At 43.8% G+C, this 25,669-nt stretch overlaps 2 protein-coding genes across 4 annotated transcripts in view; both read right to left on the bottom strand.

The window, feature by feature from the left end:
• LOC143923499 (nuclear factor 7, brain-like) overlaps positions 1–25,669 on the bottom strand; it is a 744,238-nt gene that overhangs the window by 306,795 nt on the left and 411,774 nt on the right. The gene's annotated exons all lie outside the window — the stretch shown is intronic.
• LOC143923494 (F-box only protein 6-like) overlaps positions 1–25,669 on the bottom strand; it is a 230,946-nt gene that overhangs the window by 50,517 nt on the left and 154,760 nt on the right. Inside the window, exons 1-2 of one of the 3 annotated variants that reach the window (XM_077447188.1) lie at positions 19,126–19,210; positions 18,955–18,998 (exon numbers count right to left, since the gene is read on the bottom strand). The gene's annotated coding sequence lies outside the window, so the exon portion shown is untranslated. Of the gene's footprint in view, positions 1–18,954; positions 19,002–19,125; positions 19,211–25,669 lie in introns of those variants that run through there. The other 2 variants (XM_077447186.1, XM_077447189.1) reach the window with 2 other exon arrangements.

Here is a 25,669-nt window from a genome sequence, read left to right as displayed (position 1 = left end):
TTTCCTAAATGTCCTCTCTCCTTTTTCTTATCCCTTCTATCGTCTACCCTCTCGCTTTTGATCTCCCCTATTTCCTCTTCTTCACTTAACTTCTATCTCCTTTTCTTTTCCTTCTTGAATCTTTAACCTCCTCTGTTCTCGTTTCCTTGTGCTCTATGGTTCCTTTAGAAAGATGCTTTGATAACAGCAACTAATGTGAGCAACCTGAAGTACTTGTAGATACAAGCATATAGATATTGGGATCTCTCGCTGGCTAATGTGTAGGTTGGCGCTATACTCATGTATCCAGTGTTGGCCCGGTTGATCGAGGAGGAGTCTATTTGGCCAGGTCTATACCTGTTCCAGAGGGCTCCCTATGGATCGAAGGGCGGAAGGTCCTATAGTTTGCTCATTTTCTTTCTTGTGGAACTAATCTGATGTAATGCGACATGAAGTGTAATGCATTGTTGGAAACAATAAAAAGTTAATTGATAAAAAAAAAAAAACACAGAAGTGATCAAATACCACCAAAAGAAAGGAAAAAGGGACATCAATTTTATTTGGGTACAGTGTCGCACGACCGAATAATTGTCAGGTAAATTAAGCAGTGCCATATCGCAAAAAAATCGCCTGGACGTGAAGAGGTAAACCTTCCGGGGCTGAAGTGGCCAAGACCCATCTACCTTCATTCACTTACGTCAGAAGCAGCAGCAGGGGAGCTCAGGCAACACTTCCAGAGGCAGACAGCAGACACAGTGAGGCTCGGCTCACACTGGTGCGATGCGGGAAGCGTGCAAATCCAGTGCGGGTTCCTGCATAGCACCCGCATCACACAGTGGTTCACGCTAAGATCTGCAAACCGCTGGGGATGTCAATGAAAAAGCTAATGATACCCCCAGATCGGTTAGCAGATCGCAGTACGAAGTGTGAAATGGTGCAGGAATCGGATTGCATAGGTGTGAAAACCCATGTAATCTGATTCCAGTGCAGACGAAAAAAAGGGTCCTGCACCATTTTGGTGTGAAAAAAATGTGATTTCAACCTTACAGTTGTTATGGCTGAAATCGCATCGCACAGACAATCATCGCATGTGATCTGCACAGCAATATGGCGCGATTCACATGCAATGTCTGTCATCGTACTAGTGTGAACTGAGACTCAGAGTCTGAGACAAAAAATAGTCAATCTGTCAGTAAACAGCGTAGCAGGGGAGCCAGGACAGCACATCCAGAGGCAACCAGGAGACACAGTCAGCATCTGATACAACACACAGTCAGACTATGTAACCTCCAGGAACACACAAAACAGCAACAAGTCTTTACTGGGCAAGACTGCACAGCGAATGGGAGAGAAGCCCATTGGCCTGCAGACTTCTAAAGCTGTTTACACCATTGATTGTCAACTAGCGGTTACCATCCTATGCTGCCCATCTCCCTGTCCCCTGTAAAGCCAGGAGAGCAGTGTGGTGCACTGCATATAAAAGACAGGAAAAATGGAGGCCAATGGTGACATTGCAGAGCTTTTCTAATACCAAACCTGTATAATATCAATGCTGTTTAAGCATCATTTGCCTGTGGCCCGGCACACAGGGCACCCAGTTTTGAGGAAGGTTTACTTCCAACATTCTGGGTCTTCCAACTCCAGGAGGGCTGAACCTGGAGGGGTAGGTGTGGCAGGAGGGTATATACTTGCAGCAAAAAAAGTACTTACCAACTGCAATGAACAGGTGGCCTTTAGCATGACCACAAAAGAAGAACACTTCTGTTTGTTTAGCTAGGAAGTGGTGGTCCTCTGGGCTCCAAAAGAGGTGTTAACCCATTGTGTGCTGACATGAGGTGGGCCAGGAAAAACATGTTTGTTATTTTTAAACAAAAAACCCAAGACTTCAATATCACTTTAATTATGAAACGTGCTTGAAAGTGATACTAAAGGTTCATTAAAAAAATCCCCCACGATGTACTAAATGTATATTTCGATGCTATGGAAAATTGGTTAACTTGTGTTTTTTACAGTCTGTTTCTGTATTACCTGCAATCCATAAATAAAGAATAAAAAATAAAAATAAAAAATAACAAACATGTCATACTTACCTCCTCTGTGCAAGGGTTTTGCACGGACTGGCCCCGAATCTCCTATTCTGAAGTTCCTTGATCGGTGCTCTTGGCTCCTCCTCCGCATCGGGTGCCCACACGGAGAGCCGCTTTCCATGGGGGCACTCGTGCAGGCACGTTCCTTAATCCTGCTGCTGTGTCCATTGACACAGACAGCAGGACTTGGCCCTGCCCCCGTCTTTCGTGTCACTGGATTTGATTGACAGTTCAAATGCAGCACAAGGTGTATCGGTGGTTACAGGTAGATTAACTGGATGGCTGCTGGCTCATAACAAGCTAGAAGGGGCTCTTTAGACAGTAAACACAAAGGAGAGCAGCGCCATCTAAGTGCAGCAATGTTAAAATATTTTTTTATAGGACAGACAATTTGGAACTTACAAGATCTAAGAGATAATAGCATATGTAGAAGGATTAAGATAGTTCATCTACTCCTGAAGGAAGGCATTATGCTCACAGAAGGAGAGACAGCTGATGATCCTGGCTGCGCTGGTGGCTCCTAGAGCTTCCAGGTTCTCAAAAAGGGCTCAGGGTGCGGCTAAGTGGGGAGGAGTTCACGTTCGGAGCACACATGCTCCTTTATCAGGTAAAATGATTTTGCCTGATGAAGGAGCATGCATGCTCTGAATGGAAGTGACGTGTACAGCCACTCCTGAGCCGTTTCTGATAACCAGGAAGCGCTGGGAGCCACCAGCACAGCCGGGATCATCAGCTGTCATCTGTGAGCCTACCACCTTCTCCCAGGAGTGGATGAACTAAATCCTTCTACATGCGCTGTTATCGCTACGATCTTGCGAGTTCTAAATTGTCTGTCCTGTAATAAAATGTTTTAACATTGCTGCACTTAGATGGCGCTGCTCTCCTTTGTGTTTACTGCCTACAGAGCCCCTTCTAGCTTGTTAGGAGCCAGCAACTGTCCACAGTAAGTCTACCTGTGACCACCAATACATCTTGTGCTGCATTTGAACTGTCAATCAAATCCAGTGACACGGAAGCCGAGGGGTGGGGCCAAGTCCTGCTGTCTGTGTCAATGGGCGCAGCAGCAGGACTCGGGAACGCGCCTGCACGAGTGCCCCCATGGAGCTGTCCACAGTTAGTCTACCTGTGACCGCTGATATATCTTGTACTGCATTTGAACTTTCATACATGGACTCCCTGTTATAGACAGCTTTCTAATTGCCCACTCTCTATCAAGCTGACAGAGCACACATGAGCATATGTATATATTTTTTCTGTGTTTGATCCCACTGCTATCAATCTACCCAATGAGGACCCGAGACAGCAGCTGAAACTGCTGGGCTCCTTTTCGTTGTTGGAAAGATCGGGCTCAAGTAAATAAAAGAGGGGCTATGGGGTGGCTGCTGCACAATAAAAGGGTTTTCACCTTAATGCATAGAATGCACTAACTGTGGGGGATGTGTTTTTGCTGTGAGAAGGCAGAGATCCATGTCCCTGCTTAGCAGAAACACTGGATCTCTACCTCCCCTACTAACAGAACGGTGATCTGCCTTGTTTACATTGGCAGACCGCCGCTGTGACTCCCATCTGAACAATCGGCAGGTCTGACTTGCTGCCATGTATGTACTGTATATGGTCGGCAAGTGGTTAAAGTGATTGTAAATTCTCCTTTTTTTTTAAGTTAAAAATAACAAACATGTTATACCTACCTGCTCTGTGTGGTGGTTTTGCCCAGATCCTCCTCTTCTCTGGTCCCTCTTCAGTTCTCCTGGCCCCGTCCTCCTGATGAGTGCCCCCACAGCATGCAGCTTGCTATGGGGGCACCCTCTCACTCCTCATTGGCTGACTGACTTTGGATGACTGCAGCGGAAGCTGCGCCGCGCTGCCATCTCAGCCAATGAGGAGCTGAGACACTCCTATATCATCGTTGGAACAAGATGGGGCTCAGTATTATGGGAGCTGAGAGGAGCTGCTGCAGAGAATGCATTAAGATAAGAAATCTTCTGGCTTTACAACCACAAATTGCAACCTATTCAAACAAGCTTCCTAGCTGTGGTCCAAATTTTTATGCTATTTCCATTGATTGTGTCCAAAGAATATGTTTTTTTCCAATGCAAAATGGCCGCTCAAGCTCTCAGAAATTGTGGCCTGTTCAAACAGGCTTTCTATCTGTGGTGCAAACCCGTATGCTCAGTGTCCAAAAAAAAAGACACAAATGTGTATTAATTTTTTTTTATTTATTTTGTGGATGCCAACTGCCTGCCCTACCACTCAGAAATCACAGCCTGTTCAACAAGGCCTTCTAGTTGTGGTGAAAATCTGTACGCTAATGTTATTGTCAGTGTCAAAAAAATACCCAATTTTTTGACATGCTCTCTCAGAAATTGTGGCCTGTCCAAACAGGCTTTCTAGCTGGGGTGCAAACCGTATGTTATTTCCATCATTGATTTAAAAAAAAAATGTTAAATGCCTGTTTAATTGATCATAAATTATAAGCTATCCATTTAAGCTTAAGGGCTGTGCTGAAAAAATGTCCCATTTTTTCCACGTTGAGATCAATTTTAGATTTTTCTGGATGCTAAATGGCTGTTCAAGCTCTCGGAAATTGCAGGCATGTCCAAGCAGACTTTTTAGCTGTGGTGTAAACCTGTATGATATCTCCATCCATGAAGATAAATACCTGATCAATCTCTTTTAAACTGTTTGTTCACTAATGCTTTCTAGCTGTAGGGCAAACCTGTATGCTGTTTCCATCCTCAGTGTCAAAAAAGACACTAATATTTATTGTTTTGAGGCTAAATGCCTGATAAATCTCTGTATTTCCATGTTCAAAAAAGACATTAATATTACTTTTTTTATGGCTGGTAAAAACCTGATCAGTCTCTTAGAAATTGCGGTCAGTTCAAAAAGACCTTCCAGCTGTGGTGCAAACCTATATACTGTGTTGCTTGCTCAAGCTCTCATAAATTACTACTCAATCATATAGGCTTTCTAATTGTGGTGCAAACCTGTATGCTGTTTCCATCCTCAGTGTTCAAAAAATACACTGATATTCCTTTTTTGAAAGGCTAAATGCCTGATCAATCGCTCAGAAATTGTGGCCTGTTCAAAAAGGCATTCCAGCTATGGTACAAATCTGTACCCTATTCCCATTGTCTGTGTCCAAAAAAAACACAATTTTCTTTTTTTTCCACTTCCTAAATGCCCGCTCAATCTCTCAGAAATTGCAGTCTGTTCAAAAAGGCTTTCTTGTAAACCTGTATGCTATTTCAATTGTTGATGTCCAAAAAAATACACTCGGATGTATCGGATTGTTTTCGGATGCTAAATGGCTGCACAATGGATAAAGTCCAAATTAATTTATAAGATTATACTAAAAACAGGTAATGTGTTTTGGGATCAGAGGAAACGCATCCATATGGACTTCACTCTAGTTGAGCATCATGGGAAATATAGTTCAAAAACATCTGGGGTGCCAAAGTTTGCCATCACTTCATTATGGTGTGCACCCAAATCTCAAACACATGCCTTTCTCTGCAGTCTCAGCTGCACTGGACTGTGAATGAATAGGAAGTGCTCTGTGCTGAGTGGCTTCCTGTTCATTCACAAACAAGCATAGTAAACACGGTTTACTATGCTTCAGTTATGAATGAACACAGTAAGTGAGTGTGTTCACTGTGTTCATTTAAAAAAGGAAGGAGCCAGTAACTGACATATTTACTGGACCCTTCCCCCATTTTCTATTTTGAAGCATCCCCGCAGCAGCAAGGGAGAGAGGAGAGGTGGGAAGCCTACAGCATTGCAGGGGGAGGCCCAGGCAATAGGAAAAATCTGCACCGCATGCAGTGATTAGGGTGTGCCCAGGCACACCTCTTGCACACACCTATGAGAATGTACTACAGAAAAATGAATAGATACAGAGAAAAAAATATATAATTTAAATTGCTGGCTAGTGAATACAATTTCCCTGTGGACTTTTTTTTTTTTTAAAAATGACATGGAGGCTCCCCCACCAAATCAAACACAAGGCATTATGAGCTAACACTGGCCTGGGAAACCTGTACTAATGCTAACAAACCTTTAAAAAGTACCCTTTTATTTGGGCTTAAAAGACAACATTTAGGGTGAACAAATCCAACATGCTTGGGGTACAGGCGGTCCCCTAGTTACAAACATCCAACCTACAAAGGACTCCTTTTTACAGAGGGAGACATCAGGAAATGAGAGGAAATCTACCCCTAGGAAGGAAAATTCACTACTGGAGGAGTTATTATGGGAAAAAGGTACCTCCACCGATGTTTTATCACAAAGGCTTGTTTCCACAACCCAAAATGTTCAAAATCCAACTGTCATTGGGACAGAAAGTGAGGTGAAATCTTCTGAACAGGGCCACAGACAGCAAAACAAAAGTTACAGGGGTGTTAACCCTTCCCTATGCTAGCTAAAAAGCTTAAACATATTTTTTTTGGCTGGAGCTACATTTAAAAAAATCTACCTGTTATGACTTAGAAACAGATTCAACTTAAAGAGGAGGGCCGGTTAAAAAAAAAAAAAAAATTAAAAGTCAGCAGCTGCAAACACTGTAGCTTCTGACTTAATAAGCCGACTTACCTGTCCAGGGCGCCCGCGATGTCGGCCGCCCGAGGCCGACCCGTCCCTCGGCTCTCGGGTCCCGGCGTCGCCATTCTATTTAAGGGAAACAGGCAGTGGAGCCTTGCGGCTTCACTGCCCGTTTCCTACTGCGCATGCGCGAGTCACGCAGCGCTTTGTGAATGGGACGCGCTGTGTTCTGGGACACACAGTTCCCAGAACACAGCGCGACCGATTACCCAGAAGACGCCGCACAGAGGAGAGAAGAAAGACGATCTCCACGGAGGAGGAAGAGGCAGATTAGGATGATGTGCCTAGCAACAGGCATTTCTGGTAAGTAAAAAAAAATAACTTTTTTCATTTTTTTTTTTTAAGATTTTTTTCTAATTTTTAATGTATTTTTTTTTTCAGGGTGGCCCTCCACTTTAAGAACAAACCTATAGACCCTATCTTGTTTGTAATCCGGGGACCACCCGTATATACTACTGCAAATGTGACATTTACAGAGCAAAAAATGTTTCTTTTCATTGTGGGTCCCTACTTACATTTCCTGTCTGCTTTGTTCTGTTTGTAAAAAAAGAGCAGACAGGAATACCCTGAACATCCAGGACAAGATACAGGATAAGAGAAGTGGTATGGTGCAGAATCCATACATATTGAATAAGAACAGATACTGAGACTTCACCCAGCATAGTGGACAAGAGAAGTGGTACTGTGCAGTATTCATACATATTGGCAATTTTGCTTTACCATCAGCTTTTACAAACTCATTCTGCTCATTCCTGCACATCAGTCACCCAACTTCCAGTCACCATCCCACTGGACAACTATGAAGATAACTAGTACAAAGAAGGCCCATCCATTAGTACAAACAAGGCCCATACAAAAATCTCTCACTACTTTCTTTCATTCACTATTTTCGTCCCCCTTGCACTGGGCATGTGTAGTCATCTGTCTTCAACTCAACACTTTATGATCTACGTAGATCATTCTTCTCTCTGCCATCAGCAGATAAAATGACCCTGAAGAGCCAGCACATGAGTTCCAAATCAAAGATGGTCTAGGGCAGGGGTAGTTAACTAGCAAGCCCCCAGAGGTCAGTAGTTGGGAGGGCAGTTTACAGAGGTCAATAGAGGGTAGGGCAGTATACAGAGGTCAATAGTATGTAGGGCAGTGTACAGAGGTCATTAAGGCAGATGAGAGGGGTGAGCAGGACAGGGTCTAGCAGTGAACAGAGCATGGCAAAGGACAAAGGTCAGCAAGGCAGTGGGGACGGGGGGTTGGGTTCAGGAAAGCACAGTACAAGAGGGGTCAGGAGGGCCTGGTATAGGGGGGTCAGAAGAGCCCGGTACAGGGGGGTCTGGAGGGTATGAAACCAATTGAAACCATTTGCGGAGGCATGAGAAGCAGACTCCTCTGGGTCACTGAGGATTACAGTATTTGGAACTGCCTCCTCCCAACAATGTAAAACCATAGATTACTGTTTGACATATGTCTTCCTCTGCTTCAATGCCTCTGAAACCGCCAGAATCCTCCTCCTCCTCTCTCTCCTCTTGTGTGTTCTGTGGCATAGGAACGATGGTGTCTGCATAAAGTGGGCCTTGAGAGGAAAGGAAGTCCTCCTCTTCCTCCCGCTGCTCTGCCTTCAGTGCCCTGTCCATAATGGCACGCAGCATCTGCTCCAGAGATTGTGTCACTGACACCTGCATTTTCACAGCTCACTACCCTTGTGGCCTCCTCAAATAGTGACAGTACAGTGCATCCATCCTTTATGAGCAGACATTGGTGTGGGGACTATACTCACACAGGTACTCATTGACTGCCCTCTGCTGCATGTGCAGCCGCTGCAGCATTGCCAAAGTCGAGTTCCACCTGGTGGACATGTCCCAAATCAGGCGGTTTACAGCCAGGTGGAATTCCCACTCACACACGTGTGCTGCGAGTACCTGTGTATTGTGGAGTATTAGTGTCAGGATGCTAGTTGTTAGTTAATTTTGACAGGGTATAATCCCCAATCCCCATTAAATTATATGTGTGGAGATGTACGTCTTGCGGCATGTATGCCTTCCTTGATCATCCAATCGAGGAAAAATACCCCTGTGCAAAATGTAAGCACGTTGTTTACCTGGAAGCCCAGGTTCTGAATCTAGGGAAGCAACTGTCAACACTGAGAAGACTCTCCATACAAAAGGAGAGATGGGATCATACCGGCAGGTGCCGGCAGGGGCCAGCACAGAGACGGGTGGAGATAAAGAGGGGCAGGCACCAAAGTAGAGTAGATGGGTGACAGTCAGGAAGGGTAGAGGGTAAAGTACCAGGGAGGCCAGTCCTGGGGTGGGACATCCCAAGAAGTACACCCCATTGCGTGACATTGGTGAATACAGTCAGGGACCAGCATTGCTGGAGCTGAGTGACTCCCCTAGCTGCCAGGGGAAGAACTCCTCCAGTGAGAGTGGGAGTACAGGCAAGGGAAAGGAAGGACAGATTATGGTGGTAGGGGACTCAATTCTTAGAAGAACAGAGAGGGCAATCTGTCACAAAGACCTGAAGCGCAGAACTGTATGTTGTCTACCGGGCGCTTGGGTTCAGCACATCACGAATCTGGTGGACAGATTATTGGGAGGGGCTGGGGAAGACCCGGCTGTTATGGTGCACGTTGGGACCAATGACAAAGTCAGAGAAAGATGGAGTGTCCTAAAAAAACTATTTTAGGGACTTAGGAGCTAAATTGAGGAAAAGGACCTCCAAGGTAGTATTCTCAGAAATACTACTAGTACCTCAAACCACACCAGAAAACCAGAGGGAGATTAAGGAAGTAAACAAGTGGCTGAGGAGCTAGTGTAGAAAGGAGGGGTTTGGGTTCCTGGAGAACTGGGCTGACTTCTCAGTCGGTTACCAGCTCGTTAGCAGGGATGGACTGCACCTAAATGGGAAAGGTGCAGATTGACTGGGATTGAAGATGGCCGACAAGTTAGAAGGGCTTTTAAATTAGGCGACGGGGGGAGGGTCCAGAGGTAGAGATAGTAAGCACGGAACAAATTCCAGAGGGTAGTATTGGGGGCATTAGTGGTAGGTTGACTAAAGCACCTAAACCCGAGGTAAGTACAGTAACAAGTCCTATTTGCAACCTCAGAACACATGATAAGGAGATTGTAGAACTAGAGCTGACTATATATCAAATACACTGCCACTAACTGAATAATCTGCCTGCTTAATCTAACTCAAGCTATCTCTCTATCCACGCCAACAACACTACACACGGTCGCTATGTAAGCAGCCTTATATAGTGTGGGGTGTGGACTTAGTCCCCCTGAGCCATGATTGGCCAAAGGCACCCTGCTTTTGGCCAATTATGGCTCTCTCAGCAGAGCATGCTGTGATTGGCCAAAGCATGCAGGTCAGGTGCATGCTTTAGCCAATCATCATACAGCAATGCAATATCGCAGGGCATTTTGGGGAGTTCCACGAATTTCCCTTGAATTTCCTTGCGAACGCCTCATAATGTTCGCTGTTCTGCGAATGGGCGAACAAACGATGTTCAAGTCGAACTTATGTCAAGCTCGTCCCTAGTCATGAGGTATAGCAGGGGCATACTGAGGTGAGTAAGGAGGAGGTGGGACTGATCTGTCCACCTTTTCTGGCTTTTAGGTGCTCTTACCAATGGGCTGAGTGGTGGGAGATTAAATGCCTTGTCAAGCATGTGGTACCCAAATGGCTGGTGTTTTTGCCATGTCTCATGTGAAGGATTGGCTGCACATGTACAAAAATGGCCCAGACAGCTGAGCTGTGGGAAGTGGGCCAGGAGATAACAGCTCCACAATGGGATGGAATAGGGTGGCTGCTCTCTGGTCTTCCATAAGGGCTTTCTCATTGGGGGTGTGTCTCACCCTCACTTCTTCCTCTGTTCTATCTGGCACCCAAGTCGCGTCAGTGACCTCATCATCATCTCCTCCATTCTCATTACCACTGGAACAACTTGGCAATACGCTGCGGCTGGGGGAACAGGAATGCCAATTTGCGTGCCGGTGTTGTCCCCTCTCTGTAGGCTCATGTTCCTGCCTTCCTCAACCTCAGAACCAACATCTGAATTGAGTAATGGCTGTGCATCATCACAGAACAAGTGGCTGATGCTGTGTTCAAATAACTCCGTTGACTCCTCCATGCCGGATGCTGGGGCTATGGCAGGATTAGCTGTGGACAAGGAGGCAGGTTTAGCCACTCTGGCAGCTGCAGGGGATGGCGTACTAGTCTCTGCTTGGGCGACGGAGGAGGAGGAGGATGAGGACGGTTTAGTAAGCCAGTCCACCACCTCCTCTGCATGCTGTGGTTGAATAGCACAGGCAACATCATTAAACAGAGAAATTATGCCCTGCCTGAGGACTGACAGCGTCCACCTTTGCCTGTGAACACATACGCTGCTGGCCCCTTACAGTGCCATGGGAACATCTGCCTCTCCTGGCTGTCCTCCTAGACATTATGGGGGAAGTGAGGGGGTGCTTATTAACAAAATGTAATACAGATATGTAAATGTGTACGTGGATACACTTTAATCAATGAAAAGTGGTGTTTGGTGCACTTTAATTTGACACACACCACGGATACACTTTAAACACACTGCAATATACTGTGTCAATTGTGCAGTAATGCACAGAACTATATGGTGTTAAACTCGGAGTAACGCAATGAAATATATGGCGTTAAATTTGTAGCAACGCACAGAACTATATGGCATAAAACTTGCAGTAATGCAATGAAATATACAGGCAGTCCCCAAGTTACGAACATCCGACTTACGAACGACTCCTACTTATGAACGAGAGGCAGACATCTCTGCCGTTCTGCGCATGCGCGGACACTTTTCAACGGCAGGCACATCGGAAAACAGCGGAAAACAAAGTCTGCGCATGCATGGCTACTTGACAGAACATCGGAAAACATCGGAAAACGACGTCTCTGCCGTTCTGCCCATGCGCTTCCGACTTACGAACATATTCGACTTAAGAACAAACCGGCAGTCCCTAACCCATTCGTAACTCAGGGACTGCCTGTATGGCGTTAAACTTGCAGTAATGCACAGAACTATATCGCATTAAACTTGCAGTAACGCACAGAACTATATGGTGTTAAACTTGCAGTAATGCACAGAACTATATGGCATTAAACTTGCAGTAACGCACAGAACTATATGGTGTTAAACTTGCAGTAACGCAATGAAATATACGGTGTTAAATGGTCACTACACTGACACTATCTGAACTGTCCCTAGACAGTTTACACACTAATGTAAAGATGAATGGTGGTTGTCACTACACTACACTGACTATCCCTAGATTCAGACTTAACTAATATTTTACACTGACAATAGAATCAGAATAGCACACTATTGCACACTGACTGTCTGGTAGCACTGAACAGAGCCCTGTTCTATCTCTTTCAACGCCGATATCACACTGAAAATGGCCGCTATTGAAACAATATTTTATAGTGTGGGGCAGAACTAAGAGCAATGAGCCATGATTGGATAGAGTCACCATAACAGCGTCTAATCATGGCTCTGACAGTGCTCTGTGCCCTGATTGGGCGAAACTTTCATTTCTTCAGCCAATCAGCTCTGTGCAGCAGTGCAGTGTATTGTGGTCGTTCGCGGGCCGAATAAATGGTCGAACGCCCTGATAATTCAGTTGTTTGGTGAACGGGTGAACAGCCAATGTTTGGGCCAAACTCATGCTCGGGCTGAAATGTTCACCCATCCCTATTAACTACATTTTCTATTGTTTGCAGAACCCATCATGTGACTGGAGAGACAGTTTTTGTTGTAGGAATTAATCAGATTCCTATAATACAGAATGCCTATTTTCCCTGTAAATATTTAAGAAGATCAGACATTATTGCATTTACATTGTTAATTGAAGGGAGAGCTCATCATAGGTGAATGTCGGTGTCCTACCATAGCCCTCACATGCCAACTAATAGGAGCTATCAAGACCAAAGCACAGTATATACTACCAACTGCTGTACACCTGTTGCTGCAAGCTGGCAGGGTGACAACACCTGTAGACCCTGAATAAAGGGACAAAACACCAAAATGCACCCATGGAGGCATCTTCACTCTGCAGAAGGAATATGCTGCAACAGTTAGTGTGTTCCTGGAGTTCCATTTCAAGGTTATTAGGGTTGGAACTCCTCCCTCTTCTGCTTTAGTGGCTGGCATGTAAGGCCTGAGAAAGGAAAATTACTCTTAGCCCTTGTACACACGGTCGGAGATTCTGACGGAATGTGTCTACATCGGACCAAGTTTTCCAACTTGTTGGTAAAATTTTCCGACAAAATGCTCCGATCGGACATGCTCCGATCATGTGTAGAGAATTCCGATCGGACAAAGTGCCAGGCATGCTCAGATCAAATTCCTACACCAAAGCTTTTGGCTACTAGCGTGAACGTAGTGCCGTCGTAACGAAATAACGTAATCACGTCGGATTTTCCGACAACTTTGTCCGACCGTGTGTATACAACAGTTTCGGACAAAATCCATCGGACAAAATCCGACGGATTTGGTTGTCAGAATCTCCGACCGTGTGTACAAGGGCTAACATAGTCACATAGTTAGTCTGGTTGAAAAAAGACCATCTAGTTATCAATAAAGCATGATCCAATTTGCTCCAGTAGGTAAAAAAAATACCTTCTTGTTTCCCCAAGAGGCAATCGGCTATTCCCTGGATCAACTTTACCTATAAACAGGGTTTTTTTCAGGGGGAACGTGGGGGAACGCAGTTCCGGCACCTCTGGCACTGAATGTATGCAATGGCAAGGGGTGCTGGGAAGTGCTGGAGGGTCTATTGATGGCTGCTGGGGATCTGTTATCTCTAGAGAGGGCCAATTGTTGGAGGGAGACTATTGTTGCTGGGAGGGTTCTATTTTGCTGGGTGGAAGTATTGTTTTTGGTAGGAGGTCTGTTGTTGCTGGGGGAATATATAGTTTGTGGAGGGATCTATTGCTGCTGGCTGCAGGGAATCTATTGTACAGCTTTTCTCGTTATCATTAACAAATTCCATAAAAAATATGTAGCACCACAAAAAGATACTTGGTTCTGTATTTTCCAAAAGGGGTGATACTGGGAGGTGGGTAGGGGGTGAAACCAACAGATGGTGCTCAGAGGTGGGTAGGGGGTAAAACTACAGTGCTCAGAGGTAGGGAGCAAAGAAAAGCAGTGATTCAGAAGGGGGAAGGGGGGAGTACCTGCACTTATTCTCCGAGAAAAAAGTCCTGCCTATAAATATTTGTATTCAGTTTTATTATGGGGTTGATTTACTAAAGGAAAACAGACTGTGTACTTTTTCAAGTGCAGTTGCTCCAGAGCTTAGTAAATGAGGGGAAGCTCTGCTGACTTCCATCATCTAGTCACGTGCAAGCGAAAATGCTGTTTTTTTATTTTTCCTTGAAGGTGGTTGGTTATTCTTTGTAATGTGAAGCTTTGGGGGGTATTTACGAAAGGCAAATCCACTTTGCACTGCAAGTGCACTTGGAAGTGCAGTGAAAGTGTACTTGGAAATGCAATTGCTCTAAATCTAAGGGGTAGATCTGAAATGAGTGGAAGCTCTGCTGATTTTATCATCCAATCATGTGCAAGCTAAAATGCTGTTTTTTTATTTTCCTTGCATGTCCCCCTTGGATCTACAGCGACTGCACTTCCAAGTGCACATGCAGTGCAAAGTGGATTTTTCTTTAGTAAATGCCCCCCTTTATCTCATTTGCTAGGCTTTGGAGCAACTGCAACTGCATTTGCAAAGTGCACAGTCTATTTGCCTTTAGTAAATCAACCCCTCTGTGTATATAGGAAGTAATCCAGGCATTTCTTAAAACAATCTACTGAGCTGGACAGAACCAGCTCTGTAGGGAGTCTATTCCATGTTTTCACAGCTGTTGCTGTGAAGAAACCTTTCCGTATTTGGAGATAAAATCTCTTTTCCTCCAAAGAGTAAAGAGTGCCCCCTTGTCCTCTGTGATGACCTTAGTAATTAACTCAACACCAAGTTCAGTATATGGACCACTTATGTATTTATACATGGTGATCATATCCCCCTTATATATTTATATATGGAGATCCATATCCACCTTATATATTTATATATGGTGATCATATCCCCCCTTATGTATTTATACATGGAGATCATATCCCTCCCTTATGTATTTATACATGGGGATCATATCCCCCCTTATTTATTTATGCATGTTCATCATATCCCCTTTAATCTCCTCTTTTTAGGAGAAAATAAATTCAGTTCCTCTAATCCTCATAGCTGAGCTCCTCCATGCCTCTTATCAGTTTGGTTGCCCTTCTCTGCACTTTCTCCAGTTCCCCGATATCCTTTTTGAGAACTGGTGCCCAAAACTGAACTGCATATTCCAGATGAGGTCTTACTAATGATTTGTACAGGGGCAAAATGATATCTCTCTCTCTGGAGTCCATACCTCTCCTAATACAAGAAAGGACTTTGCTCGCTTTGGAAAATGCAGCTTGGCATTACATGCTATTATTGAGCTTATGATCTACCAAAACCTCCAGATCCTTCTCCACCATTGATCCCCCATTTGTACTCCCCCTAGTATGTATGATGTATGCATATTCTTAGCCCCAAAGTGCATAACTTTACATTTCTCAACATTAAAGGAGTTGTAAAGGCAGAAGGTTTTTTATCTTAATGCATTCTATGGTACTTTTAAAGTAGTTGTAAACCCCTACAAACCACTTTGACCTACAGATAAGCCTAGATTAAGGCTTACCTGTAGGTCCAAGAAATATCTCCTAAACCTACATGGTTTAGGAGATATTTGCCAAAACACAGGCACCGATGTCTACCGCGCATGCGCCGCAGACAGCGGCACGCAGGCGCACTGAGCGCGCCGCTGTCAACGGCGATATGCCGAGAGTGGCGGCTCCTGTGCGCATGCGCGGGAGTGACGTCATCACGGCTTCGTCGAATGACAGCGCCGGAGCAGCGAGACCCACCAAGAAGATGGAGGCTCCGTACACAAGGGGACAGCGGTGACTTTGCTGGCTCCTGTGTCAGGTAAGTGACACATAATGGATTACTATGCGATGTAATGCGATGCGATGCGATGCATAGTAGTCCATTATGCTTTACCTTTGCAGGAAATCAAAGAGGAAGTAAACCCATCAGGGTTTACTTCCTCTTTAATACTAGACCCTATATAATTGATAAATACTGTATATTAAAAAGTAAGGGTCCCAGCACTGAACCTTGGGGTACACCACTAATAACCTTCGACCATTCAGTGTAAGAATCATTAACCACTACTCTCTGAATTTGGTCCTTTAACCAGTTCTCTATCCATTTACAAACTGATCTTTCTAATCCTGTAGACTTTACCGTACACATGAGCCGTGTGTGTGCGGAACTGTGCCAAATGCTTTGGCAAAATTCAAGTATACCACGTCCACCGCCACCCCTCTGTCCAAGGTTTACTTATCTCCTTCTAAAAAGAAGATGCTGAGCCCTCCATTTGACTAACTATACAATGATGTATATTTCACATTTTATTGAAACTTTACAGGCAATATTTTGTGAAATATGAATAGTTTTTGCAATCTCTGAATGGAATGCTCTCACTCAACTTTAGCTCTTCAACAATATCAAAATTAAAATCTTAATTTAGACACCAAAAACTGTATATTATAATTAGGGATGAGTTTTGCGTTTATCGTTACCATGGGTAACCTCCAGGATTTGCAAAGCTTGTAAATCGAAAACTTTTCCCGGAAAATTCACAGGTTCACACCAGATATAAGTCATAGTCACAAAAACATTCAAGAGTCCAAGTTAATTTAATAAAAATAAATTATTCATAGCAGAATAGAGAGCCAATGAATTTTGGGGGCCATACACACTCCCAACGCTACAAAACAGGTACAATTACAAAGCTCATACATCTAAAATGTAAAGGATAATATTACAGTTAATATATATTAAAGTGGTTGTAAAGGTTTTTTTTTTTTTTTTTAACAAACATCTCTATACTTACCAGCTCTGTGCAATGACCTCTTCCCGGGTCTCCCATAGGTGCTCCTTGCCCCTTCTCTCTGTCCAGTGCCCCCACAGGAAGCCGCTTTCCAAGGGGGCACTTGTGTGTGCTCGCTCCTGAGCCTACCTGCTGTGTCCATTGACACAGACAGTGGGACTTGGCCCCCCTCCTTTGTCACTGGCTTTGATTGACAGCAGCAGGAGCCAATGCTGCCTTCTGGTGCCACAGCAAAGCCAGTGAGGCATGGAAGTGAGGGGAGAGAATAGCTGCACACATGCACAGCACTGCATTTACTGAAGGGCTTAGGTAAGTAAAACGGGGAGGGGGGGGTGGATACTGATGCCTAAACATTTTTTATCTTAATGCAAGGATTGCATTAAAGTGTATGTTCCCCTTTACAGAAAAATCTGTAGGTGAACTTACACAGGACCCCCTCCTCAGCCCCCCCTGTCCCGCTGACCTGCAGCATGGCGATCTCCAGTTCCGAGCCCCGGTATAGCCACCTAACCAGACCAGGGCTTAGAAATCCCCTCTGCATTCTCTGTGCTTGTTCCCTGCTGACAGGAGGGGCTACGTGGGATCTGATTGGTCAGCGCTGACCAATCAGAATGCTCCGAAACTATTATATACTCTGAACTGTATTATATATGCCACACTAACTGCACTATATACTCTGAACTGTATTTTATATATATATATATATATATATCACCCTGCCTTTGGCCAGTCATGGCTCTCACAGCACGTCGAGCTGTGGTTGGCCAGCTGTCAATACACTGCAATCTTCAGCCCATCCCTAACCAACACCAGCAGATGACACGGCTCCCCAAATCATCACTGACTGTGAAAACTTTACACTGGACCTCATGCAACTTGGATTCCTCCAGGCACTTGGTCCTTGATTTCAAAATTAAATGCAAAATTTTCCACAGTCAGTGATGATTTGGGGAGCCGTGTCATCTGCTGGGGTGGGTCCACTGTGTTTTATCAAGTCCAACGTCAATGCAGCCCTCTACCAGGACATTCTAGAGCACTTCATGCTTCACTCTGCTGACCAGCTTTATGGAGATGCTGATTTCATTTCCCAGCAGGACTTGGCACCTCTCACACTGTCATTACTGCATTGATGCAATAATTCATGCAAAAGGATCCCCAACCAAGTACTGAGTGCATACTATACTGCACATGGACATACTTTGCAGGAGGCCAACATTTATGTATTAAAAATCCTTTTTTTTATTGGTCTTATGTAATATTTATATTTTCTGAGATACTGAATTTTGGGTTTTTACTAGCTGTAAGCCATAATCATCAGAATTAAAAGAAAGAAATGCATGAAATATATCACTCTGTGTGTAATACATATCTATATAAAATATATGAGTTTCACTTTTTGAATTGAATTACTGAAATAAATGATCTTTTTGATGATATTCTAAATGTATTTGATGAAATGCACCTGTACATCAAAGCACAAAAATGTTATACATATAATCATTGTAAGGGCCGGTTCACACTGCAGGCGAGGCGAGGCGACTCCGACTTGCCTCGCCGCGACCTGCAGCGGCCTCGGCGGCGACTTGCAAATGACTTCTGTATAGAAGTCAATGCAAGTCGCCCCGAGGTCGCCCGAAAGTACTACAGGAACCTTTTTTCTGAGTCGGAGCGACTCGAGTCGCTCCTCTCAGAACGGTTCCATTGTACAGAACGGGGGCGACTTGCGGGAGCGAGGCGAGGCGAGTCGTGTCGCCTCGCATCGCCCGCTGTGTGAACCGGCCCTAAAGGTCTACTAAAGAGAAAGATACATTTGTATCTCTTAGCCCTTGTACACACAGTCGGAGATTCCGATGGAATGTGTCCGATTGGACCATTTTGTCGGATATTTTAACTGTGTGTGGTCTCCATCGGACTGTTTCCGTCAGAGTATCCGACAGACCAAGTTCTCCAACTTGTTGGTAAAATTTTCTGACAAAATGCTCCGATCGGACATACTCCGATCATGTGTAGAGAATTCCGATCGGACAAAGTGCCACGCATGCTCAGATCAAATTCCTACACCATAGCTATTGGCTACTAGCGTGAACGTAGTCCCGTCGTAACGAAATAACGTCATCACGTCGGATTTTCCGACAACTTTGTCCGACTGTGTGTATGCAACAGTTTCGGACAAAATCCGTCGGACAAAATCCGTCGGACAAAATCCGACGGATTTGGTTATGGGAATCCCGACCGTGTGAACAAGGGCTTAAAGCATTTTATATAAGGAGTAAAATCATACCTTAGGAATTCAGATGGACTCGGGTGAGCAGAAACCAAATAAAGCTGCAGTAAAGGAAATATAAAAGAAAACATATATCAGTGGCAAAGTAGCTCAGAGGGGAAAGGAAGGGTTTAATGTGTAACAGAAGATAAGAAAGTATCTGAAGTAGAACATTAGAAGACATCATACCTGGGATTTACTGCTTGGCAAGTTTCAGGAGGACAGATACACACCTGTGTAATTGAATGCCGCAAAGGTGAGTGATGTTCCCATGTTGGGGGTTTAAATAGAAGAAAAGGGGCAGAAATTTGAAAAGGGGGGAGGAGAGAGGGTACATGGGACCAATGAAGGAATGTGTTAATGCTGACGTTAATGACACTGACTATCCCTGAGGGAGAATGTTATGACATAGTCATACTTGGATGAAGATGGGGACACTTACTGATAACAGCATTGAGTAAGGGGAGATTGTCCAACACATTTAACCACTTGAAGGCTTTTTCTGGCACTCTTTATTTACAAGTTTAAATCAGTATTTTTTGCTGGAAATTACTTATAACCCCCAAACATTATACTCTTTTTTTTTTTTTTTTAATGAGACTCTAAGGAATAAAATGGTGATTGTTGCAATTTTTCATGTCACATGGTATTTGCGCAAACAAAATTCTTTTGGAAAAAATATTTTAATTAATAAAAAAAAAAAAAACACACAATAGTTACCCCAATTTTTTTGCATAGAGTGAAAGAAGATGATATGTCGAGTAAATAGATACCAAACAAGTCATGCTTTAACATTGCGCACGCTCGCGGAATGGCAACAAACTATGGTAGTTAAAAATCTCCATAGACGATGCTTTAAACGCCTTTACAGGTTCTCTGTTTAGAGATACAGAGGAGGTCTAGCACTAGAATTATTGCTCCCGCGTTAACGTTCGTGGTGATATCTCACATGTATGGTTCGAATACTGTTTACATATGCGGGCACAACTTACATATGCGTTCGCTTCTGCACGGAGGGATTGGGGCGCTTATTGCCCTATGGTTGGTATCAGTGAAATAGTGCCCCAAGAGCCAGATGAAAGCAAACATCTGGCCCGCAGACCGCAGTTTGGAGACCACTGCTCTAGATGAACTGATGAACTGAGGGTTTGAGGCTCTGTATATGAATGTTTTTATGTATTTTTTTTTTTTTTTAATTTGTTAAACTTTATTGATTTGTAATTTTTTTTTTTATCCAGAATATGTACCTAAATCTCCTTAAATTATTACATCAACTTTGCAAAAATACAGTATCATAAACACTTGTTTAAATAAAATCTTTTTTTTCAGCTTTTTCTTTAACTGCTTTATTGCGATACGGCACTGCTCAAATAGAGCTTTCCTTTGGTGGTAATTGATCACCTCTGCAGTTTTTATTTGTTGCTTACAAACAAAAAAAGACCGACCATCTTGAAAAAAAACAACAATATTTCTAACTTCTTTCTGCTATAAAACACATCCAATAAAAATGGAAAAAATCTGATTTCTTCATAAATTTGGGGCAATATGTATTCCGCTACATATTTTTGGTAAAAAGAATCCCAATAAGTGTATATTGATTGTTTTACACAAACTATGGGTAAAGCCGCGTACACACGGGCGGACTGTATGGCCTACTTAGTCCGTCATACAATCAGACGGACAGTCCGTCCTACTTTCGAATGAACGGACTCGACCACACACGGATGCACAAACAGTCCGTCGAAAGCTAGCGCGATGACGTGTACAGCGCGTACGACGGGACTAGAAATTGGAAGTCCAATACACAGCAATGCACCCTTTCGCCGTGTAAATCCTTTCTGAGCATGCGCCATTCTTAGTCCGTCGAACTAGCCTACTGACGAGCGGATTGTCCGCTGAAACCAAAGTATGACGGACAGTATTTCGAAAATTCCGAAATACTTAGTCCGCCAGACTGCACGCTGAAAAAGTCTGCTGAAGCCCACACACGAGCGGACTGTCCGCTGAAATGTGTTTCGACGGACTAAGTTGGCCAGACAGTCCGCCCGTATGTACGCGGCTATAGATTTACGGAATTTTTATTTATTTATTTATTTTTATCTAGTAATGGCAGCGATCAGTGACTTATAGCAGGACTGCAACATTGCGGCGGACAAATTGGACACTACGGGGTTGATTTACTAAAGGCAATGTCGCAGAACCCCCCCCCCCCCCCCCAGCTTATCAAACTCATTTTTTTGAAGGTTGGATGGCAGCACACACCCCTCCCCCCGGTATATGATGTGCAGAGCCCTGTGTATAATGTACAGCCTGGTATAGGAAGTGCAGAGCCCTGTGTATAATGTGCAGCCTGGTATATGATGTGCAGAGCCCAGTGTATAACGTGCAGCCTGGTATACGATATGGATTATATAAGGGGTGGGGCTTATGAGAAGCGGGAGGGGCCAAACATGGAGGGGCGGAGTCTTGCACCACCCCATCCTATAACTTCACCAGCCGCCACTGCCATATTACTACACTTAGAGACGCCTCTCTTCTCTTTTTTACTCTGTAGCACCTGCTGGATTTTGCTTCTAATCCCCTCGTGGAGGAGCACATTTGTGGGTGGACATTTTATGGTTATACAGCCTGGTCACATTGCTATAATCTTTTTATATGGACTATAAACGGAAAGACTTATAAATAAATGGTTGTGGAAAGAATCATCTGAGTTTCCATTATTTCTTATGGGGAAATTCGCTTTGATATACAAGTGCTTTGGATTACAAGCACGTTTCCAGAACAAATTATGCTCGCAATCCAAGGTTTTACTGTATTCACATTTTTAACTTGTAGGAGGCTGTAGGAGTTGCTGATATCCATCTTGGGCCAGCATGTCACCTGACATATACAGTATGTTGAAACATCCTCTTCCAGCTCCAATAAATCTCAGATATTTGTATAACTGAAATTCACATATTCCTTGTATCTTTGTGTTTAAATCAGGGTAAAGTTTACCCAAACAATATTTCCTGTTCATAAACATTGTGTAAGTTACCGGAGAATAGTACTATATAATGTCACATAAAAAAGCTTGACAAATTCTTGTTCCAAGCTCAATAAACAATTCTTCTCAAAGGGTCAAACCACCCAAAGGTGATATTATGGTGGGTGGAATCATGATGAGTCCATGGTCCTGCATATGGATTGCATTTACTCTGTATGCATGTAAATGTTTATGCCATCATTTACATCTGCACAACGTACAACAAAAATGCGATCTATTGGAGCCACCTGCATCCTAGCAATGAAGGATGTTAGATGACAGGAGTGTTCTTCATTGCTAGGATGCAGGCAACTCCATGCCTCCTTGCGATGTTAGTTGCTAGGATGCAGGAGGCTCCTTTCCTTCTAGAATCCTTCATTGGTAGAATGTCGAGGGCTGATTGCCACCTAGTGTCCTTTGTTTGTGAGCATGCAGATGGCTCCTTGCAGCTTAAAAACGGGCCAAATGTCGGGAGACATTGGGCAGTTCAATAAAAACCGCCCGACGTTCGGCCCATGTGTATGTCAGCCGGTCCAACAGAAGCCGCCCTTTTAGTCAGCTTCTGTCAGATGAGCATGCTGGAAAACCAGCAGCCGACTGGCTCCCAATCAGAGCTCTCAGCCAATGGCAGAGAGTGCTGACCAGAGTGTTCTGGCAGGGGGGCCACCCCCTTCTCAGAACACAACAGGGAAGATTGCTGTAGTGATGGGAAGTCCGGATCTTTTAACTGAATCGGTTCATTTCGAACTACTCAGTGAAATGAACCGATTCAATGAACCGATTCTTCGGTTCTTCGGTTCACTTGCTGAGTCTACTGACAAGCAAGTGAACCGAAGCTCTGACTCAGCCTTCTTAAATGATTAGAATCAAAAGAATGATTCTTCTCAGAAGGCTGGCAGGTCCTGGGAGGTTTATTTGCATTTAGTTCCTTGCTAGTAGCACAATCCTATTATTCTGTCAGATCAGCCGCGTCATCAATTTTGGTGACACATAAAGCTGTGAAAATGAAAAGCGGATTTTTGTGCATATGATGGGCTAACTACACAGTTAACATTGCTAGACATATTTTTCCGTTCTCTTTACAGCGCATTCACAGGAAAAATGATTGTATTTTACTTCCGCGTGCAGGCGAAGTGTCCACGGTAGTAAAATCCAATCGTTAGGCTCCTTTCACACTTGTGCGACTTGAAAGTCATGCAATTTTTGCCACGATTTTTACCGTGACTTTGATGCGATTTTGATGTGACTTGAAGGAATACTTATGTAATCTTGAGGTCTCTGCCTCAAGTCGCATCAAAATCGTACCAAAGTAGTGCAGTAACTACTTTGAAGTCGCTGTGACTGGAAGACCCACAGATATGAACGGTACTCATTGGAAATCTTGGGGTACGACTTGTCATGCGACTTTGTAGTCCCAAGTTGCATGAAAAGTCACACAAGTGTAAAAGGAGCCTCATTATGCACTGTAAAGACTATGGACAAATCTGATAGCTAGCAATCTTACCTGTGAAGTTGGCCCATCAGAATGCAGAAAATACACACAAAAACACGCTTTTCATTTACACGACTGTTTGTGCATCACCGAAAGTCGCAATATTGGCTGCTCCTATAGATCGCTTGATCTGACAGAACACCTGCTACCCAGGTCACTGAGCACAATCCTATACTCATATAATCATATACCAGACCCCATATGCAATAAAGAGAACCTGTCACTTCAACAAACGATCACATAGGGGCTTGTTAAGTGAAAAATTTATAAAATAAAAACTAAAACCATCCCCACCAACCCCGATATCTGCATGTGAATAAATGTTTTTTTTTATCGTAATTATTCCAGTACTTTCAAATAGTTTTATATTGTTCTATTAAAAACTGTTGATTTTTTTCCTATTTTGTCTGTTATTTTTTATACCACTATTTAAAAAATGGTCATGGTTGGAGGAATTAAAAAAAAAAAATAATAATCTAAGGATCCAGGGGGCATAGAAATCTCAGGACCAGAACGCAGAAAAATATTACCATAAAGCAGGATAAAATGTATTTTTGTGTTATAAAAATTAGACAGCTCTCTCATTCAGTTATATAGCTACTAAATTAGACACATGTCCCAGAAGGCATTCCTGTCCTTCTTAACATGAATATCTTCTTTAGCATAAACCAACTAAATATTAAAGGGTTAAATAATTAATCTGAATGAGGATATCTTCTTATCCTGACTCTGTCCTCTCTGTCTATAAAGCAGTCTGTAAGTGTACTACTGCTAGCTGATCATTGATTTAGTGTAGTGTTCTCTACTGGTGGTGACTCATGGTTCTTTTAGTGTACTGTGTTCTAAAAACTGATATGATTCTTTCACTCGGTAACTCGGTAACTTGTACGATTCTTTAACTCGGTGTACTGTTCGATTCTTTAACTCGGTAACAAGTACGATTCTTTAACTCGGTGTACTGTTCGATTCTTTAACTCGGTAACAAGTACGATTCTTTAACTCGGTGTACTGTTCGATTCTTTAACTCGGTAACTTGTACGATTCTTTAACTCGGTGTACTGTTCGATTCTTTAACTCGGTGTACTGTGTACTCCTGGCTCTTGTTTTAAGTTTGTATCCAGTTCCTGAGTGTCACTGTGCTTAGAGTCAGCTAATTGGTTGCAGGGAGGGGCCGAGCTCTCTCACTCTAGGATCATATTACCACTGCCAGCTCTGCTGCTCTGCTATGTACTGAGTGCAGAGTGAACTGTTTCAAACGAATCAGTTCACTGAAAAGAATCGATTCATCCAGTTCACTAAAAAGAACCGGTTCAAAAGAACGATTCGTTCATGAACTGGACATCACTAGATTGCTGCACTAACGATGGGTTGTAAGTACAGCAGCTCCAACCAGAGCTGTCAGCTTTTTTTCATTCAACCAACTATTACTGTGTACCAGTCTTTAGTGTCCTTCACTGCTAGGGTGCAGATGGCTCCTTGCTGCTCAGCCTTTCCTACTGAGCGTGCGTGAGTCGCGTGACGCTTTGTGAATGGCCCCATTGTTTTCTGGGACACACGCATGCTCCAGAAGGCAATGGGGCCGCTCACCGGAGAGGAGGAAGCACCGCGGAATGGGAATAAGTAGATTAGGAAGACTGCCTAGCAACAGCGGTTTCAGGTAAGTGAAAAAAATATATATATTTTTTTAAGATTATTTATGCATTTTTTTTTTTTGGGTGGTGCTCCACTTTAATATATACTACCTTGATGGAAGTGAGAACAACTTCTTCTCATTTATAAGGGCCGGTTCACACAGCGAGGCGCGGCGAGGCGTCTCCGACTTACCTCGCCGCGACCTGCGGGGAGCTCAGCGGCGACTTGCAGAGGACTTCTGTATAGAAGTCAATGCAAGTCGCCCCCGAAGTCGCCCCGAAGTAGTACAGGAACCTTTTTTCTGAGTCGGAGCGACTCGAGTCGCTCCTCTCAGAACGGTTCCATAGTACTGAATGGGGGCGACTTGCGGGAGCGAGGCGAGGCGAGCCGTGTCGCCTCGCCTCGCCTCGCTGTGTGAACCGGCCCTTAGGCTCTGGGGCACCTGCACTTTGCAAAGAGCACAGTCTGTTTGCCTTTAATAAATCCACCCCAAAATGTCACATTATAATAGGAAGTGCCTGAACAAGGTATTTCGTAACAGGATCACCAGGAATTATCTTATTGAAAACTGCAGATTTAAAGCA

This window comes from Lithobates pipiens, unplaced genomic scaffold (assembly GCF_037356315.1).
Source record: "Lithobates pipiens isolate NorthernLeopardFrog02 unplaced genomic scaffold, aLitPip1_a1.2 Scaffold_22, whole genome shotgun sequence".
In the NCBI taxonomy this organism is placed as follows: domain Eukaryota; kingdom Metazoa; phylum Chordata; class Amphibia; order Anura; family Ranidae; genus Lithobates; species Lithobates pipiens.
The sequence above is the reverse complement of the archived record's forward strand: the minus strand, read 5'-3'. Positions and strand labels throughout refer to the sequence as shown.